Here is a 15330-nt window from a genome sequence, read left to right as displayed (position 1 = left end):
TTAGTCCGACTCAGTGCGTGACACACAGTGTTTCCGTGCTGCATCTGCTTCATTGGGCATGACAGGTACGTATCACTGAACAGAATAAATACTGTATTTGTTGCAACTCTTTTCTGTTTAAGTCCTTAGAGTTATCATGGTATCAGCACAAATAATACTACTATGAGCTCTAGATCTGACTCAGAGAGATATTTGCTTGTCCTTTCTTCACTCATTTCTCCCCATCTCTTAGCCAGCTCCTCTCTCTGGAGCTCATCTACACATCCCTGTGCAAGGCCCTTGCCTTCCCTTTTGCATCGAGAGCCATTCTGCAGTTTTCTTTCACTGATAGTATATTACCAGACAAATCACAGTAAGGTATTCTACCGGCTTTCCAGCACAAAAAACTATATGCCAAAAAAACCCCAGTAGCTATGCTGTATTTTGGCATTCTAAGGTTTTAACTGTGGCTGCTCAAGATAAACTAAGGAAACGTATTTTCCATGGAGAGCTGTTTGAAAAGCCATATCCAGCGTAATAAATGATTCACTCTTCGACTAGCAGGGTATGTCTTATGCCAAATTTATGTGACGCCTCTTAGTTCTAGTGCTGCTCAATATTTTAATTAATAACCAAAATGATAAAATTGAAATTTTGTCACAACAGTACACTCAGAGCAACTAAAATCACACTGGAGGATAGTTTTAAAATTCAGCACACGAGAGATAAGCAGAGACAGTCAACGAAATAAACACAGAGTGGAGATGAACTGGTTAAATAAATGTATAAAAGAGCATCTACAGTCCCCATTAAGCTGAACAAGGGTCAAAAATGCCATGCTGCTGAGAAAGAGGCAAGCCACGCTGGGAGACATAAACATCAGTAAGGCCTGGGAGATCCACAACGCCAGTTTTTGTTGACTTTGGGCTGGTGTGGGCTCAGCAGGGGAATTGCAGCCCATTACAGGCACTGCATGGCAGCCGGGGAGTGGATCAGACAGAGAGATGCTGGAGGAGAGCAGTGAAACAGCGTCAGAGGCTTGGAAAACACTGATTGCAAGAAAGCAGTGAAGGCAGTGGGTCTGTTTGGCTTGCAGAGGATGAGAAGGAGGAGCAGGGGAAGAGAAAGACAAAGCCACTGTCACGCATAAGGGCTGCAGCAAAGAAAGGAATAGTCTCTGAGTCCAGAGCAGAAGGGACAAGAAGTAACAAATTAAATTGCACCAGTATCATACACTAGGGCTAAACAAGTGATGAGAAGGCCAGCGAAGCACTAAAATAAATGGTGTGACAAGACCACAGCATCCAGCTTGGCCAGCATTAGAGAGCTGGCAACACAAACACCTGTGGAACACTATATAGTACAGTCAGCCCTGCCTCAAAACACACAGATGGGCTGTGCAGTTCCTTCAGGGTCCGGTGTTCAGACACCCATCCCCTTCCATACTGCCTATGCTACCAGTGCTTGTCATCATCACAGTTTTGTAACTCTGCTTGGTAGTAACCTTCATCTGTGCATGAGACCTACATGCTGCCACCTTCTCACTTCATAGGAAAGTGCCATAGGAGCTCAGTCAGGAATTTTCAGGATGCTGTTTGTTTTATTTGCACTGACACCATATTTGTTTTATTTCATCTGACAGCTGCTTTAGACCATTTCACTCTGCTGGAGGCATGATAAGGTCTGACATGTGGGTTGTAAATAGCTGGGCAAACTGCACATTTCAGTCTAATTTTATGTGTAGCATCTTTTATTAATGTTGCAACATTTATGGTGTATTTTAAGTCATCATTGATTTTTATTAAAAAAAGATACTTTTATTGTATATGCTAGCTGCCAGCAAAGTAAAATATTATGTTTTTTCCCCTCTCACTATGAATTCTCATTATTCTTCTCTAAGTGCACAAAAAGTAGAAAGCCAACTCCCTCAGTCCAAGGCAGCATCAACGCCTGAGCACTTTGAGGCATCCTCATGTATCCATTTCACTGGGATGCAAAAGGGCTGCTTAATTGCATAAGCCAGCATGTGTAAGGTGAGGGCTGAGGAAGCAAAACACTCCCTTGTGACTTATTACATCTGGGACTGATTAGCTCTGTTATTAGATAATTAAGATTCGGAGGAGAGGCATGAAATATGCAGTAAGGACAAGGAAAGCCTTTTGAGGTCTATGCAAGCAGCTAAGAGGTGTGGGTAGGGCCAGGCACAGGAAGATAATAGGGCATTTTGCACTCAGTCTCCAGGTGCTTTCTTAGGTCAAGCTGTATTGGCTCTTATGAAGGTTTTCCAGCAGTATAGCAATGCATTCTGAAGAAATCCTACACCCCCAAAAGGCCTCATTCATTAGGAGTTTTTCTGCCTAGCATGAGTGAAGAGTACAACGAATTTTGTTTGATTTTCAGGTAGATCAGGTAACGTAGCTTTGTGTTAACTGAAAGCTTGAGTCTGACCTTGCATTAACTGAGCAACAGACTGTAAGGATATGACTGCCTGTAGACTGGAATGCAGGTAAAGTAGATCCCAGTTGGTCTGGGTTCTGGGCATTTTGATAAGACACCTGCAAGCACTGGCTATAATAATAATGAAGCCATGACAGCAGGGTTAATGTAAGCATAGTGCAAATAGAAACAAGTAAATGCTCTAGCAACTGAACATGATAAGGTATGCAATTAAGGAAATGAATACGTAAAGTAGATAAGTGGTGTATAAAATAACACGGTTTTTAAGGCTAGAGGTCTCCAAAGTTCTTTTCCCCAAGATACTGGCTCGAACACTGGGGGATCATCTTGTCATGCCACCCCACGAAGTTTGCAAGCACATGAAAGGAAGAACTGCCTGCTGGCAGATTTTATGTGTCAGAGTGTTACTTTGATTGCAATGATAAAGAGAGCTCATTTACCTCTAGCTCATCTTTTACCATGCAGGTGTGCAAAAACTCAAGTGCTAATCTCAGGTACCTGTTCAGACAGGTGAGTCTGCACAGGGAGGCCACCTGGCCCAGCCACATCCAACCATTTGTGGTCACAAACACCTCCTTTAGCATCACCTCACTGTGAGGGTGTCTGCTGAAGGTGCTGGCACTAACAGGATGGCTCTGCTTGTGTGGACCCAGCTGTGAACATCAGATCTATGAGAAAACCACCTCCATTTCCCTCCCAGAAAAAGACCCTCAAAAAAGTTGCACCTTTCTGAGCTTACCTTTACCCAAACACATCCCAACACTGAGGGAGCATCCATCAGGACAGAGGTGCTGGGTTAGATGCTGTTAAATACTCCACAGAAGCAAGACCCATCCTTTCCCCAAGGGTTTTAAAGCTCAATGGCTTTTTAGGCTTTTTCTAGTCATCACAATTAAGGCCCTCTAATCAGCTGCATTGACACTGCAATCAGCCCCAGTAATCAGCCTCCTGCCTCTGAGACTGATGAACATGGAGGAGGTGCCACAGAGTCAAGAGACTAATTGACCACTTTGTTAAAAACCGACAAAAGGAGAGAAAGTGGAAGTGCATTTGTGCCCCCACACGTAAGGGTCCCAGGAAGGAGGCTGGTACCTTGCTGAGGTGTTCAAAGCTAGTCTGAATTTGCCAGCTGGTTTGTTTTTGTTGAGAACAAGGGCTGTAGAAGTGTGCTGGCTCATGTCGCCCACAAAACTGGTCTGATCTAACTCTGCATGAGCCTGAAATAAGGGCACACTGGTGCACGGGTTGCTGAACTATACCAAAATTACTAGCAGAACTATGTCTCGATCCAACGTTTGTTAGAGGAACCATCCCAAACATCCAATTAATAGACAACCCTTCCTTTCTTTCTAGCAGTCTAAGTTTGACAAGGTAAAAATAAATCTAGGATTGCTGAGCTCCTGTTAAATATTTATCATATGTATTTTCACAGTCCAAGGTGTGCACTGCATCCCTGCTTTGTATCAAAAAGAGAAAACAGTCTTACAGGCATTTTGCGTATGAATCACACTATCTTCTCTAACTTAGTCTTCATTTCCCTCACTTTTAGCATGCTCAGCTCACTGCTGGCAATTTCTTTGCCCAAGCCTCCACGATGAAGGCAGGTAGGAGGTAGCCAAGAGGCAGGGAACTATCCTTCTGTTGCATTTCATCCAGGCCATGGCTGGAAATTGACAGTGGTCCTGCCTAAGAAATCATCTTCACCTAGGAAATCACCTTTGAATAGGAAAAATTTGTTCTTGTGTTTCAGATGCATCACTTGGTTTGTTTATTGACCCATTAATTATTGGTCTGTGTCTTTCGATGGTCAGGGCAGAGCAGCATCCTGGGGGTGATTGTTCCAGTGTGACTCTCGTGAGATAGAAATAGCAGAGCTGTCCGGCCCAGTCACTGTAACAAGGTTATAATGTAAAGCACTGAGCAATTAGCTGGGAGATTTACCTCCCTGTCTTAAAAGCATTTTTATTACTTAATCAATCACAAGCAATTTATAAACAAGGCTGAAGTTTTACACAGAGCCATAAATCTGTCTTATTTGCTTCCACAATAAAGCAGGAAAAGCAGACCCAAATTTTCAATAGACAGTTGATCAATTAAAAAAAAAAAAAAAAGGTAGAACTACCTCAAAGGAAGATAAATGGTTTTTCAAAAGGAGGAAGGACTTCAGCTGAGCCTGGAGGTAAAAAAGTCCATCTGTCTGTCTATTTGCTAGTCTATAGCATCATCCATGACAGCGGCTTAAAGTAGTAGCACTGTAAAGCAAAAACATGAATTGTTAGGGGCATTGTTTGTGCATGCCTTCCTTGAGCTGGATGGCAGCCACTGAACACCGACACCATGTAATTGCAAAATAAAAATAATAAGAACGCTGAGTCGGCAACAGCATGTGTGCTCCAGATGCCCTTTTTGCCTTCAGAGCTTCTGACTCCATGCCAGGGCAGGATGGTGTTAGGAACCTGTCAGGTAGAGATACAGTATTTGCCCCCTCCAAAGAGAGCTTCTCTAAGCCGCAGGAGTGCCTGGACCCTCCCCATTTTCTCTTTTGATTTGTCTTGTCATTAGAAGGAGATTACTGGAAATAATCCACCGGCAGCATTTCTGCATACCAGGAGCAGCCAACCACGTGGTGTAACACAAAGATACATAAAGGCACACAAAGATGCCCTGGTCTGAATCCTTCCTCAGCCACTGGAGCCAGGAGGCTATTTTGCATCCCTGCACCACCGCTTTCCCAGAACATACTGGTTGGACCAGTTGGATTTCCATCATTACCTTAGTACAGATGGAATCAGGACTTGCTGGCTGAGTGCATTTTAACTGGTTTGGCAGCAATCCCAGCTCCACTGGTCCCTCTACCTCTGACATTCAGTGTCTCGGCAATACTGCTGACTTGTGCGAAACTGGGGCACTGATACAGACATGAAAGTCCCACTTTGGAGAGAGCTACTAAAGAGGCCTGTACTGAACTACGTACAACTCTACTACAGCTAGACCGGAGGCTGAATTCACCTCAATTTGTAGTGATCTAATTGTTCCAGCATCAGCTTTTTTCTCTTTTTGACTGCTCTGATCTCAACAACTTCCAGACCAGACTTTTCTGCCATTTCCCACGCCACCTGTCAACTCATGATTTATGCCTTTCCATAGCAGAAACATACAGATTTTGGTTCAGAACGGCGTTACGTCTATATCTCGTTACTTCTATTAACTACCCAAGATGCAGATTGATGGAAAAGCAACTGGGTTTCTGAGACAGTGATTTCAGGTGAATAAACAGAGTAGATGCTCTTGTCTTTGCACTGTGTTGTGAATCTGAGGCAAGTTCACCTGGGAGCACAGTGGGAGCTTCAGCCAACCCCACTGTACCACATCTGCAACTGAGGAGATCCAGAAACCTGCGCTGCTCCCCATCCCACGCCAGCTGTACCCTGCTGTGGAGAACAATACCTTTCATCTTCCTCAGGGCAACAATAGGACCCTAAAATGCCCTGAAACTCCAGGCAGTCACTTCTGTTCTATAGTCCTTACAGGAGCACCCTTGTACCAGCATCCACCTTGAATCCCAGGCTCACACTGGGCTTGGGTAGCTGATGACAGCATGAAGCATCTCAGGGAGACACTTTGAACTTTATAGGTTTTCTCATCCTGTCTGCCACGTGTTTCAGGTTAGTCTGTAGAATGTAGCAGCAGTTCTCCGCAGTTTCATGGTGACATGAAGGAAAAATCACCTAGATTAACACAACTGTTTGAAGGTATTCTTAATCCATGTTTCCTCTCCCTGAGCCAGGCAGGACTCTCCCATGTCAGGCAGTTGCGTTACAGTTGCATCATCTGCTCCATCTGCAGCTTTGCAGCCAAGCCCCTGGGACCTTTGGGTGAACGTGGGGTGTCCTGTGTGGTGGCTTCGCACATGGGTCTCGCATTTCAAGGCATAATAGGAACAAGTGTGCCATCGCATGGTTCAGTGATTTAACAGCTCTGAGTGTTTTTGACAAATAGGTGCTTCCTGGTTTCAATTCATGCACTTTTATTGCAGATAATGAAAGTCAGATGCTCACTAGTTCTGCACTGGGGACTTGCATAGCTGCAGCACAGCTTTTTCCCAGAGTCATATGAGAAGTTGCAGTCAGAAACTGTCACCCCTGCACCTTGGGGGTACACATTCCCGCCCCATCCTGAGGTTTAAGAACATATTTAACACAAGAAATGAATGTCATAAAACTATCATAAAATATTTTGAAATTAACAGGGGAGGAAATGTTGACCCATCTGATCCTTCCCACCATAATAGGCACAAATAATAGATGCACATCATTCCTTACAATATATGGAGCATGGATTTATCATCAGATGAGTTACTGTCCCAGCCTACCACACTTGCACAAAATAAATACTTCTGCCTTCTTAATTGGCACTGAAAATGCAGAATAGGTTTCATTGCATCCTGGCACTTATTATCAACATTATTTATTATTGATCAAGTACTGACAAATGCTTTCAGTGTTCTACAAACATAAGAAGATAAAGACCTTGCCCCATTAAATATACACATTGTTTTTAACTCTGAAGGGCATCTAGAATCCTATTTAAGTCAATAGCCATTTATTTTCTCAAGAGAGTACCCACAGACAGACCAATTTGGACATATGTAGTTCTCCTGCTGAAGGCCAATTACAATGTGTTGTGAATGAGGCTGTTCCCAAAACTGTGCTCAGTCACAGCCTTTTCTTCTATGAAAGCGCGTTGGTATTTAACACAGAAGCAGAAAGAAGCAGGTGATGTGTAGCAACATCCATGTTCTAATAAATAAATACTCTGGAAGACAAAGCAATGAGTCAAGACAATAGGACCTCAGCAACTAAGCAATGAAAGTAATATTCTTTATTGCTCCATAAAGCTCTGGCTGTTTATGCCGAAGAGAAAGACTCTCTGAAAAGCTTCTGACCTATTCCTGCTCCAGAGCACAGATGGGTCCAGAGCAGTTGTGGGAGAAGGTTTCCATTCAAGATTGTTCCAAATACATACCAACTAATTAGGAATTTTATTAGTAGCCAACATGGACTATTTGATTTCTTTATAATGAGCTGCTGTTTGTCTAAAAGCAGAATTTCTAGTGATATTCACAAGGCATATTCAAATACATGCCAAAAAATGCAGCGAGAGTAAACTATTACAGCATCTCACCATTTGTGAGCCCAGTTCTTCAGGACACTGAAAGTGAATTTTACTTTTCCGAGTATACTACAATACCCAGAAAGATTTTTAGTGGGTTTCAGTGAAAATTCATGAACCTCTTTGAATTAGTCAACCTGTTCAATACATCGCTACTGTAAAGACTGGCTAGATCAGCACAGGTTTCAGGGGTGAATTTTACAGTAGTGTTCTGCTTCCAGATGCTGACAGATCTTCAAGACCTCTTCAGCTTGCAGGTCTTACATTTTACTTCTGCAAGTATTTAAAATTGCATGCAGGATTTAAAAAGAAATCTTCCATTTATTTATGTGCACCTGCACTTTGACATTTCACGAGCTACTAAAATCAGACTGTGTAGTAGGTTTTATTTGTTTCCACTTTTTTATAGTATAAATGATAGCTTGTACTTTCCCCTGTTTCCTACCCCCAGACTGGCCTCAGCAGCAATGCACATCTACCCAGACTCTTTCAAATGCTGAAATTTAGATACACTTACTTCCCATCCCACTTCTGCCATTTTTCTGAGTTACAGGCAATTGATTAATACAATAAGCCTCATCAACTACAAATGCAGCGCAGCAGCTATTGAGCTAATCTATCTTATTTCTAAGCAGTTTTTTATCATGTCATTATTGCAATTATTTTAACTGATTAAAAAAAAAAAAAAAAAGTACTAGGAATTTCTTTCTCTACTCAAGCCACAAATTAGCAAAAGAGCTTTTCTTTTGTTTATTTAAGTACCACAATAAGTATTGGACTTTCAAATGAACAAGAGCATATCACAAGTTTTACAGCTTCTGAACAAGGATTAGCTTTGAACTGTGGAAGAACATGACTGAAATGAGGGGTAGTCAGAATAGCGGATGCTGTATCTGGGATGTGATATTTAATCTCCAACTTGTAAGAAGCAAATATGAGCAGTGGATTTTGCTCTCAACTTCTACGAACAAAATCAGAGGGTGTTTTGTGAGAGGGAGAATGAAAAGCAGTGCTGTGGCAACTATTTCCCTTATGAATATAACTCCAACAGCTCCCCGGATTGTATCTTAATGTGCAACGTGCAGTTTATCACTGTGCCAGGGTCAATGACGGAAGGAAAGGAATGAAGCACTGTGGTCATCTTTCTGAATTCCTTACTTGTCAGGCCGTTTTTCTTACAAAGTTTGTATGTTGCTAAACAGGAGGTGGTAGAAAAATGCAAAAATCAAACTCACACATGAATGAATGTTGTACTTATTTAGAAGAATTGTTTGCAAAACATATTTTTATTCTTCAGAACACAGTTTTATTTATTTTATTTTAAAAAATAAAGAATCTATGTGAATCAATCTGTTTCAGCATTCTTTACTTTCCCTTTTTTCCTTAGTTTTTTGACTCTATTTTCCCTCCTTTCTTTCTCTGTTTAGCACAGAAAAGAAGGCTTAAAATGGGAACAAACAATACATTTTAAAAGACTTATTTAACCCAAATATTCACACATAGAAGAAAGAAATGTAGTCAAGTTCAGCAGATATTGTCAATAAAAAAATCCACTAGTTCTCTCATAAGTGGCTAGCCATTGATTGTTATTTATATGGACCCTGATAACTGTTTCATACCTTTGCCTTCACTTCAAACATATTGGAAACTTGCAGAGCTGTAAAAAGTCTCTGGAGACAGTTAAATTTGCAGAGCTTGTCTCCCTAATATTAGTTTTGTCAGATGCTGTAAAATACCTGCTTGAAACCTTTCTGTCCAGCACTACCTTGCAGAGCTCAGTGTTACCACGGGCTGAAGAACCTCTTGGCTATTTCCAGTTCCATGATTCTGTGATCCGCAAAGAGGGTTTGAGCTTTTGTGACCTTAAAAGTCTCAGAGCTCCGCTTCCTGGGGGTGGTGGGGTTGCAAGAGGACAGGACGTGGTTGGGCATCTCTGCTCCACGCTCAGCCCATCTGAGCACACGCAGCCCTTGCGCTCATCAACCAGCCAGATCAGACATTTGTCATCTCACTCTTCTCAAAAGCTGCTTTGCAAAGATTTAGGCTAAATCTCTTCCAAATGGATCCCCAGTCAGTTTAATTTAATTTTCAGTCAAGTCAATTTTCCCCCTTTTCACTACAGTGGTCTTCCCAGCTCTCCAGACAAGGGCGGAGAGCAGAGCAAAAGAACCAGACACGATGCGATGAACAGCAGAAATGTTCTACGGCTTGCTGCCCTCCCTGACACCTGCTCTCTTGGATGTACATTTTACCCTGTATATCATCTCTAAATGGGAAACAGACAGGCATAGCTGTGCTCACATACTTCTGCCTTTCGATGCCTATTGCACCTGTAGAAATCATGCCTTTTATGCCCATGGGGTAGTTAGCCCTGGTAGCCAACGGATCCGTGAGATCCGGGGTAAGCACACTCCACACTCATAAATTAGGTACCAGCAACTTTGGAAATTGGCCCTTGGCTTCTCATAGCACGTTCTCTTCCACTCCATTACTGCAAAGCTGTTACGGGATTCACTGGGGCGAGAAGCATTTCTAGGGACTCTGTGAGCCAGCACAAAATGCACTTCGCTGTGCTTTGCATAAAAATATGATCTTTCAGTGTGCAGGATCTTGTTATGCCGACTTTGTCAGAGGCGGTTTCTTCTCCTTGCACCCTGCCAGAGCTGTCATGTTTCTTGGGGAAGTTTCTGCCACCTGGAAGGATCAGGCTCATCCCTCCCTACCTCATCAGCTCTCCATTTCTTTTCAACATTCATTTTAAAATCAATTTCTCCTGATCTCCTTGCATCTACCTCTTAATTCGGCTCATACTCTGCTACTGATCTTATAAATTATGAAATTTATTCACCAGACAATGTGTTTATGACTACTCTTCTGGATTTTTTCTGTTTACTGCTTTGCCTTATTGCATACTAAAAAAATATTTTGCAATCCAATTTCTATAGAAGCCTTCTTACAAAATAACTTGCTGTATGTTATTGAGAAAATCTGCGAAGCTCTTACATTGTTGCATGAAGGATGTTAATTCCAGATCATGAACATGTTTCTCTGGAGCCCTGTAGCTCTCTAAGTGGAATTACTTTGATGACTAAACTGCTAAATCAAGGCTTGTCTCGCTCACTTTAAAAAATAATTAAATGAACCCTCCTTCACCTGCCACTGAAACAAACAGAAAACAGACAAATTAGGATCTCTTGTTGTGACTCAACATTCTCAGCAGTCATTGAATCCTGTCATGATTATATTTTCTGCGAATAGTTTTAAATTCACATTTTATGGCAGAAGTAATAGAGGTAGAATTTCCATTTTCTTCCTGCTTTCATGTGTTTCTGCTATTTGAAAAGATTTCAGAAGCGGAAGAAATGGATGGATTAGCCCTGAGAATGGGACAGAAGTGCCAGCTGAGGCTGGGTCACGGCGCAGCCCCAGTCCGCACTAATGGAATAGCACTGCTATCTGCTGGCTGCTCCATGACTCATGGAAAATACCTTGGTTGTCTCAGGTGTCTATTTGGAGGGCAGGTATACATAGCGCAGAGGTTTGCAACACAGCTGATCCAAGGAAAGAAGCCAAGGATTAGCCAGGCTGCCAAGCTTAAACTCGCTTTGACTGACAGGCAAAAAAAAAGAAAAGAAAAAAGAAAAAAAGCAAAGAGCGCAGTTGGGAGGGGTGCAAGGGGGATAATTTATTTGCCAGATTGCTAGGGGACAGGGAGAGGTTTGCAAAAAGTTGTTTTCATGGTGACAGTTTCCTGATTGTCATCAGATTTCATTCTACAAAAAATGAAACAGATAATATCAGCATGTCCCACTTGTAACAGTCTCAGTATTGCAAGCTGTCATGTTATTGCTCAAAACACGCTTTTGAAAAGAAAACGGATGCTTCTTTTGTTCAAAAAAACATTGTTTTAAAGATCTGACATCTGAACTAAATGTTTCAATCTTGTTGAAATGTTACACTTTGACCCAAGGTCAATGGGAATGTGGGATGTGAAGTGGGTTCATTTGATACAGTACTTCAAGTCTTTTCAGTCCCATCTTAGTCTGGTGGCAAGATCAGACCAAAAAAAATAAAAGAAATTTCAAGCAGAACATCAGGATCCCAGCCAGATTTAGTAAAAAAAAATTAAATAAAAGTGCAATTAGAAGCAATGCAGATCATCACTGCAGTTTAGGTTTTGATGGTTCCAGAGGGATGCCCATGAGTAAGGTTGCTCCCAGTAAAGCAGCCTATGGACAGCCAAGACATCCATCCAAGCTGAGGAACTGCAATCCTGTATTGATGTATTGATGTGTCAGGAAGGGGTCTAGACCCGTGAGCTGAGGATGTTAATTATAGCAGACCCTTACGCTCCCCTGTGTTTGACCATCAGAATAAACATTGGTATTGAGCAAGGTGAAATGAAGCAGTGAAATCTGTTCTGCAGAGATTGTTTGGGGACTTTCAGGCCCATCTAAGGAAGCCTTGCTTTCTCCTTGACAGTTTAAAGACCAGACACGAACAACTGCAGCTGTGACTTGCTGCTCTAAATATAGAATAACACAAATTATCACCTGCTGACAGGTTTCAGTTCCATGGATGGGTCTGCCAGGAAGGCCTTGAAAGCATCTCCACTTGGCCATCTGCGAACTGAGTAGATAAGTTCTCCTGTGAATAACATGGTGAAACCAGTAGTTTTCTTCATTGTATAGACCAGCTCATTTCACACTCTTCCCTCTTAGGATAAACTCAGTCCATATGAGCACCCTACTCTTTCTTGTCACAAGGTAGATGCTTTTCTCATTGACATAACTTGATGGGGGAGAATTATACCCCTGTGTTAGACAGCATCCAATTTTTCTCTTATAGCAACAGTTATAAATCTGTGCCTGACACTCTATCACATACGTAAATCTGGCCCTGCAGACCACTAGCCAATGTATTTTCCTACTTCACACACAATTTAAGGTTCCAAAGATTCTTTTTTCCTCTTAAGTCACACTTCTGACAATTTTACAAAAACATTATTATGGAGGGAAAGAGTTAGAATCCAATCAGCAAGCCATGAAATGTAACAATGTTGAGATATTTTGTGTTCTGGTATTTCATGCAGCTAACCTTCTTGATTCAAATTTATTACAGCTTTGAAAAAAATATTGTTCTGAATTAAAAAATAAATTATCAGAACGTGTTAGGAAAAAAAAAGTTGGAACTATTTTAACGCTAATCTTCAAAATATAAGCTTGGAGATTTGTAACACAATAATTTGTGTCATCTCTTTATGTACAAATTTTGAATAGCAATTGGCTGTATCAAATGCCCATTGTTGTGTGCTGCAGAGCTAATCCACTGCCTGGAAAATGCATGTTGTTCTCAGCAAAGGAGGTCAGTGCCTGCTAGTCCATCACCAGAGGACTGGCATTAAGATTCAGCAGTGGGTAGACACATTTAGCCCTCAAAAGCAGTAGAATTAGTTTTGTTCTCCACTTTCCCTGCAAAGCTGGGCTTAACTGGGATTTCCCCTGAAGGAGAATAAAGTCAGAAACTGTTAAAAGTAGGGTCTTCTGTACTCGAAGGACTCACTGAGCAAAGGAGATGAGCAATGGGTTTGTGTTTTCATAGCAATGGGGATGGCACCCAGCTGTGAAACCAGTCGGAATAAAACAAAGTTGGTTGTAGGGTGATGTAGGAGAGAAAAATGTTGGTGATTTCAAGAAATCACATCTGTAAAGCAGACTCTCAGGACTCAGAAGGGCTCTGACACAGTAGCAAGGAAAACAGAGCCAGCACATGCAGGGAGGTTTCATCCTTCTGGGACAGATTGGTTTGTATTCTCCTCATAAAGAGTTACTGTGTTGAGAAGGTCTGGAAAATCCTGGACTGTTTGTTTTGTTTTATTATCATGTGTCCCTGGAGATGTAACTGCAAACCCCAAGGGAGCGATTCATACCACCAAAGTTAGGCAGCTACCTCAGGCACCAAATTAGGAGTCTTATCACCTGTCCAGATAATCATGGAGAAGAGAAAGGGCACTTCAGCTTGCCTAGGATACAAATTACCCTCCAGAAGCGCTTATCTGTCACCACTGGTTTTACAGGGAGCCTGGGGCAATCAGAACTGTGTGGAGTGAATCTCTCAGATCCTTTGGGATCAGCGGGTAGAGCTGTGCGAAAGAACATGCTGAAGCCATGGGAGAGCAACTGGACCATGGGCTCCATTTTTGTGATGGCAAAGGACTCTTTGCAAACAAAGTTTACTGTAGCAGGGCACTCCCAAAGCTGTCTGAGATGTACAATATAAGTTTTTGACTTACCATGAACTGACCTTTTCCGATGCGAAATTATTCAGCCAGCAAACTCCCAACCAGCAGCCTTTCCCTCCAAGTCTTCTACCCAGGACACGTCAAGCCCCAAAGGCTTTTTTCTGTCTTCTTTTTGTACAGTTTCCTGGCAGAATCAGCATTGCAATAGGGAACAGTTTGTTCCCCTGATCCTCTCCTGCTGATGCCTCATGTCCTTTACTTACATATCTCCATTAGTGCCTTGCTTTGAGCACATGAATGCAGGTATTTCGTGAATCATCTTCAATCCAGGGACTGGGATAACTCTTTATTCAAGAAGGAAAAGCACATAAACAGAATATTTAATGGAATGACTGTAAGCGTCAGTTATACCTGAACAGAGAACTGCAAATGGCCCTGTAATGTGCTTTATACCTGCTTTTTCTCTTAGATTGCACTACAAGCTATTTACAATTCACAATCCACATATTCCTGCATCTGAAATGTCTGTCTTTCTCACTTTCTTCCTGATTAAGCGACAGAGTCTAATCTCAGCACAGCCTCCAAAGTTGCAGCAAACACAAATCTTCCCAGATATAACCAAAATAGCTGTTTTATTTGTTTTCATTCTTTCGCAACTCAGTATTTACATATTAGAGTGGTTATTGGGGGGGAGGAAGAAAAGTCACAGATGCAAATTTGACATTCAGATGTCAGCTCCTCCATAAATAAGGTGAACTGTGATGAGGGCACTTGCAAGTCTCCAATTATAGGTCTCTTAATGCCTAAATAACACTAATGCATGGCATCTGCCATCAAGCACAACTTATAAAGATGCCAATCGAAGCCAGCCCAGCTGAAATTTGCCCCTCTTGCGGTTTCCTGGCTTTCTAACTCAGAGGAGATTAATCTGTTGACCTGAAAGCAGCTTGAATCACCCAGCACACATAGCTGGGTTCTGCCCAACCCTCCTGGATCAAAGTGTGTCCTGTGTCACCTTCTCCCTTCCCTGGGCACCCTTCCCAGCCTGGAGCAAAGAGTGGCCTAATTTTACAAACTAGGGAGAACCCAGCTCAGGTTCCAGCCCAGGCGCTGCCACCTGCCATTCAACCCCGGTGGAAAGAGGATCTTGGCCCTTTCCAAACAGGACATGGGCCACCACTGTGAGGACACATTCTCTCAGGTCATCTTCAGGAGCTGACAAGGTAGATGACACTTCAATGAGACTCTTAGTGCCTTGGAGAGAGAGGGCTGACAGAGTCATTGCCTGAGCCTGGCAGAAGTTCCAGCGTTTGACCTCTCGCTATATTTTCTCTAGGCAAATAGCTCCCTGCAGGGCTGTATGCTTCCGATTGCATAGTGCTTGTAGCTGGAGCTAATTGCTGACTCCTTTTTGTCACCTCTCCGGTATCATCTGGATAAACTGCCTCTATCACTCTACAGCCCCAGAAACGTGAGTAGGG

Source organism: Patagioenas fasciata, chromosome 12 (assembly GCF_037038585.1).
Source record: "Patagioenas fasciata isolate bPatFas1 chromosome 12, bPatFas1.hap1, whole genome shotgun sequence".
In the NCBI taxonomy this organism is placed as follows: domain Eukaryota; kingdom Metazoa; phylum Chordata; class Aves; order Columbiformes; family Columbidae; genus Patagioenas; species Patagioenas fasciata.
The sequence above is the reverse complement of the archived record's forward strand: the minus strand, read 5'-3'. Positions refer to the sequence as shown.